The sequence below is a fragment of the Triticum aestivum genome, chromosome 2D (genome assembly GCF_018294505.1).
Source record: "Triticum aestivum cultivar Chinese Spring chromosome 2D, IWGSC CS RefSeq v2.1, whole genome shotgun sequence".
Taxonomy (NCBI): domain Eukaryota; kingdom Viridiplantae; phylum Streptophyta; class Magnoliopsida; order Poales; family Poaceae; genus Triticum; species Triticum aestivum.
In genome coordinates this window covers 355,111,902-355,118,644 of record NC_057799.1, presented here as the reverse complement: position 1 = coordinate 355,118,644, position 6,743 = coordinate 355,111,902, and positions in this window count along the sequence as shown.

Below are 6,743 nucleotides of genomic sequence, written 5' to 3'. Positions count from 1 at the left end.
TTTATATCCAACCATGTTTATTACAAATATAGGTTCAACCACAAATGCGTAATTCGATGCACAGGTACATATACTGAAGAACTACAGAAGCACCAAGTAAAGAATGTTGAACCACAGTTGTATTAAAGACTGTAAAGAGAGAGGCGAAAGACATTCTGGTTGCTGGAGAAGGTGAAGCGGAATGCCCATATTGTGCCCTCCTCCATGCGTAATGCGCGCACGACTCTAGGCCAACCCCTTGTGATGGCTGCCCGTCCATCCTTCACTGTCTTCATTACGACTTCTTGATGCTCGTTGTACTCTAGATGAAATACTTTAACCTTCATTGCGTGTCCACCAATCATGTACTTTGTGAGGTAATCTTGAGTGAATTGCTTCAGGAACCACTGCGAACGAAAAAGATTCAGACATTGTTGTCTAAGAACTCATTATGGGCAGTAAAAAGAAAAGGCTGCAGAGTTTGTAGTTACCATCCTACATCTCACTGTTGTGTTGGATAGAGCATAAATAAATAATTTGCTTGCCACCATTCGTATTTTTTTGCTAATAATCCTTATCAGTTTCCTCACTTGATGCTTGTTCATGAATATCTCATTGCCCCATACGCAAAAAGGGTTGATGCGTGGATCCTTGCCAAGGGCATATGTACCTACGAGCAACAAGTCAATATTAGAAGCTAACAAGTGTCCAGGCCTGGATCTATATGCACTACATTATGGAACGACGGGGGGAGTACAAGCCGAGGGATGAAGCTAACCTCGACGGAAAACGGCGGCCACTCCCGTTGTTGTCCTGCATAAGTAGTGGAAAGGCATGATAAGTACAGCAACCTTAACATCAAACAAATATAGCAAAGGTAAACAACAACATCTCCAAATGGTAGCTTGAATGTGTTGCTTTCAGCATGCTGTTAAAGCAGATATAAAATGGAAGGCCATGTTACCGACAGCAGGCTTAACAGCCAACAAATATTGCAATTCAAATCGGTATTGTTGAAAATGAATAGAACGTAGGTAATGCTTAAACATCACACTGGATAAATGTGTAAAACTCAAACAAAGGGCATGTGTTAACTACACCAGGCATAACTGGAACCAAATATAGCCGTTCAAACTGGTAGTGATGCAGTCGAGCGACACAGTTCCAACTTGCACATAATGAACAACACATTGTGAATGACTGAAATAAGCAAGGCATAAATGATCAGTATAATAACCAAATATAGCCATTGAAAACTGGACAGAGTCTCACTGCAACCAACCTAACAAGCAAATACAGATAAACAGGGCATATGCTTGAAAACTGGACAAATGCTCACTGCAACCAACCTAACAAGCAAATACAGATAAACAAGGCATCTGCTTGAGAACTGGACAAATGCTAAAAAAGCAACCTAACAACCAAATACAGATAAACAAGGCATCTGCATGGTAACTGGACAAATGCTCACTGCAACCAAACTAAGAACCAAATAAAATAAACAAGGCATCTGCTCGATAACTGGAAAAATGCTCACTGCAACCAACCTAACAACCAAATACAGATAAACAAGGCATCTACTCACTATAAACAACCAAATATAGCCATTCGTGGAACTGAAGTCGACAATTCATACTTAAACATCACATAGCCCTATTGAACAATACATTTTTGCATAACTGAAATAATTAAACACGACACGGTTAAAGCACCGCACGACAAATGCTACTACAACAAAGGGTACGGGTTGGCAAGCTAGAAAAGGTAAGATTTGCTAATAGGATGTTGCCTCACATTTCATGGATGGGATCCTTCCAGTTGGAAGAGCACAGACCCATGGTGCGCTCTCTGATGTCACAGATGGGCTGTTTCACCTTGGAAGAACCTTCGTGGGTGCCCTCCTCGTGGTCGTGGTTGATGAGATCTGACTTGGCAATTGAGGATCCCAAGCCGCCGTCGTAGAACATGTCCTTCAGAAATGACAAAATGGGCTCAATGGCGTATAAGGATCGCAAATCCTTGACCGTTTGGCGGAGGAGATCAGCAGCAGGGCTGTCGAAGAGATCAACGGTGGTTGAACCAGAGGGGTTGGGGATGGACCACTTAACCTGTGACATGGCCCGCGTGAAGCCGTCGCTGTCGACAAGCTTGATGTCGTAGCCAGCTTTCCCGAGATACAGTAATACGCTAGCCCGCTGACATGAAGCCTTCGGCATGGCAACGTAGTCAACGTCTTTGCCGGCTTCCGCGGCGACGTGTTGCTCCGGGATAGACAGGTCGGGGTGAACGACGGCCACCTCGCCAACGTCCGCCGGAGAGGCCATGATAAACCTCTTCTTGGCCAAACGCTTGTCAGGCTCCCCGGGATATGTGGTCAAGCTTAGGCTGTGACATTCTGGAGCAAGGGATGTGGATCTGGCGGGGAGGGACACCGCAGACCTCATCTAAAAACTCAGGGGAGTGGGGCGACGGTATGGGAATCGCTGGGTAACCTGAACTTTATTATCTAAGCTAGGAGAAATGGGCAGACCGGCAGGGATTGGCGGCGGCCGCGAGCTAGGGTTCGAGGGGGGAGGGGGCCGGGTGGGGGGACTGTGGAGGGGGGGTGTTTGAGGATACGCCGCGGCTACTGAAAATTTTAGTAATGGTGGGTGGAGATGGTGGTGGATGAGGGAGGGCGACGGTTCAAATGCCTCGGCTACTGCAATTTTACTATGAGGTTGGTGCCGGAGGAGTGTGGGCGACGGTTGAAGTACGGCGGCTACTAAAATTTGGGTAAAGGAATTGATGCGGGGCGGGAGTGCCCAAGATCGTGCACGGTCCAATAAGAATATGCGTGTATGATAATAAGGAAAAGTGGCGGAACCGCCGATTTTTGCAACGCTCAAGGCGGGTAGTTTGTTTTTATATTTCTAGCTAGCCGGTCTATCGCACACGGTTCATCCTAGTTTCTAAATAAACGTACCCGCCTTTAGCTTGCGCAGGTGGTGATTTTACAACACACTTGCATCGCACACGGTTAAGCTAGTACCTGCACCCTTTGCTCGCGCTTGTGCAATCGTGGTGATTTTACAGCGCACTTGCATCGCACACAGTTGAGCCAGTACCTCCACCTTTGCTCGCGCTTGCGCAGTCGTCGTGATTCACAGCGCACTTGCATCGCACACGGTTAAGACATTATACCCGTGTCCATTGAGCGTCATTAGAGTATTTGCAGCAAAAAAACATTAGAGAGGGTCAGAAGACAGCCAGACCAAAGTGTCAAAAAAGACAGCCACACCAGCATGTGGCCCAAATATATATGAGTCAAAAGGGTGGTCTATGATGTTCAAATTCCAATGCAAAACTTTGACCGCGCGGGCCCACGGTTGGACGCGTCGTCAAAGATCGATGAGAGGGGCCAGAAGTCAAGAACCACCTGGAGGTGGCCAAATATATGTAGGAATATTGGGTGTGATGTTTAAAACTTTAAATACACAATGCACAACTTTGGTGGCACCTGCCTCGCAAACCGAAAGCACCCTTGGATATATCTATAATGACATAATGTCGTAGCTAGCTAGGATGCTTGGCCCACCACCTCCCACTTCGGGTCAGCGGGGCGGATGCACGTAATGATACTTTGGTAATACATGCATGTCGCCATGACCTACCATAAGACAGACCAATGAATCTATCATTTGGTCAAACGACAACTGTTGTTGTCGATAAACCGCTTGGGCCAATAGATTGAACCATCATAAAAATCATACGAGAGGGACCACAAACCAGCACCTCTTGCATGTGGCCCAAAATGATGTACGTTGGGAAGGGGTGATGTGTGTTTCAATATAGAATGATGTACATTTTAGATGTGGTGCCTACCTCTCGATACAGACAACAACCATGAAGGCAAGGTAGTTAAGGACGAGATACGCAGGTTACGATGTAGGTCGAACCCAGCAATCCGAGCATGTGGGAGGGAATCCTGACAACGCATGAGCTCGAGCTTTGGTATAATGACATGTGACGGTGACCGATCCTAACACGAACTAGGAGGAATCCATTCATGGCCAACACATACCCCTCGTTATCGATCAAAGGGATGATATACACTCGGGGAGCCCACGTCTATGCATGTCGTCACAAAAAACTGCACAAGGGAGACGTGGTCGATCAGAAGACCCCGTATACACTGCATGCGGCCCGAAAATATGTATAGATACGGTGGTGTGTGACGTGTTTAAATCCCGAATGCACAACTTCGATGGGCCACCAACTACATTACAAATCAAACACCGTACCCGACTCCTAGCCTGGTTCAATACGTACGATGTCGATTTCCCAACTTCGAGGCGGCGGGGGGGGGGGGGGTCGTCCCACGCATGCGCTCAAACTTTATTTGGTCTAGCATGGCACACATATACCCCTATATAGTGTGCGAATAACTTTGAAAGTTGGTCGTTGGATGAAGCCAATCCGATGGTACATAGATGGAAAATCCGAGCACTACTCGCCGTTGGATATCATCAACATTCCACCAGAGTCTGCCACATGTACAATCTAGAAGGCTCCATGGTTGAACTTAAGCATAATGCACAAACCTCAAAACACAAGCACTTCTCCTTTGTTCTAGAATCTTCCATATCTTAATTACCCAAACTTTTTTTTTCTAAATGAATTGTCACTATTTGTTTTTACTTTATGCTTTACAATGCACAATTCGATGAATCTTAAAATAGTTTTTTTCTTATAAAACTAGTTGATTTTGAAAGAGATGAACTATAAGAATTAAACGAACATCTACGTCATGCATATATGACTCAAAGCTTACATGCTATAGTGTGGTATTTATTCATAATTTGGTTACCAAATCTCATGCGTGCAATGCACGTGTACCTTACTAGTATCAATAGGAAACCATCATGGTCAAACCCTTCTCGTTGTTTGGTCAAATGGATAGATTGTGTGGGCCCCCTCATTGTCGGTAAAGGATAATATATATACCTCGGGGAGCCCACAGATATGTGCACCGTCTATAAAACGCACAGGGGAGACATGCTCGATCAGAACACCTTGCCCCCTATACCATGCATGCTACCTGAAAAAGGTTTATATAATCGCCATGATAGGTCAAGTCAATCATTCTTTAATTTTTTAGAGCAAAAAATAACCAATAAAAACATAGTCTACAAATTAGCAAAACAAGGATCCCAAGGTTTATATAATTGCCATGATAGGTCACTATAGAGATTTTTATCTCTATGATGACCCTGCATGGGATTTAAATGAAGCTTGAGATATGCAACTTCCCACCGGGTAGCCCATCCTTGGACTACTCCAGCCCGAGCACGCTTAACTTCTTCATTCTATTCGACTAGGCTAGCGGATGGGAAGCCGCCCCTTGCTGATAGGAATTGCCTCCTTGCCATTAAGGAGTTTCACGCTGGTCATCCTATGGGACCTACTCCCTCCTATCACACACATTTGTGCTTTTAGAAACTGTGTGCGATATTTACATGGCCGGTGTGTCGCCACCTAGCCTTCAATGAGCACTTACACTAGTAGCGGGAAAACGATGGGAGAAGAGGCAGGAAACCGATGAGAGGAGCGGCGGGAAACGGTAGCCTGTTTAGAAAACGTAGTAGAGAAGGAAGCGTGAGCTAGCACTACGCATGCGAACAGTGCTTACCCGTGTACTGCATGTGCTGTCGAAAGGGCTGAGGGTTGCCGTTCGATCTGGGAGCATCCAACGGTGCAGACGTACGATCCGCGGGGTTTGGGTTCTGGCCAATCAGAACGCACGACTCAGATCACGGTTTGGTAGGCACACGGCTTTCGTGAGTGAACCGTGTGCTATTTGAAAACATTTCGTGAGAAGAATCTCGGTTTTTAAATCCCTGTAATTCCAAAACTCACCGTAAAATCGTGAAACTTGGCATGGTGTCACGACATAGCGCATATATGTCAAGGAATTTTTTCCATCCATTTTGGCGCAAGTTTTATTACAAGCCTCTTACAAACCAGAGCTTCTCTCAAAGAAGCCTCGTGGTTCCGATAGGGAAACATGTCCTCCTTGTGGGCGAAACATAATCACTGCCTCTTTTCGCCTTGTATTGTCTTCTACGGGCAACATGGAACGATAGGATATCCTTGCTGAAATTTAAACTTATTCGGGCTTCGTTTGGCCTTTTTATACACTAATTGAGTTTCCTAGGCATTTAATGTCCATAATTCAAATCTGAACTTCAATTACATGTTCCAGTTCACCAAAATGGCTAGAAAAATTATACATGTGTCCTTGGGTGCATGTTTAGGTCTCATGCCAGGAATGGGAATGAATTGCAACCATACTGACGTCCTGGCTTGTCCTCAAACATTTGGAATCTCGGTTTTTAAATCCCCGTAAATCCTAAACTCACCAGAAAGTCATCAAAGGTGGCATGGTGTCATGTCATGGCACATATATGTCGTGGTAAAAACATTGTCCAATTTGGGCCAAGCTTTATTACAAACCTCTTACAAACTGGAGCTTCTCTCAAAGAAGCCTCGTGGTTCCGACAGGGAAACATGTTCCCCTTGTGGGCGAAACATAATCACTGCCTCTTTTCACCTTTTATTTTCTTTACGGGCAACATCGAACGACACGATATCCGTGCTAAAATTTAAACTTATTCGGGGTTCGTTTGGCCTTTTTATACACTAGTTGAGCTTCCTAGGCATTTAATGTCCATAATTCAAATCTGAACTACAAATACATGCTTCAGTTCACCAAAATGGCTAGA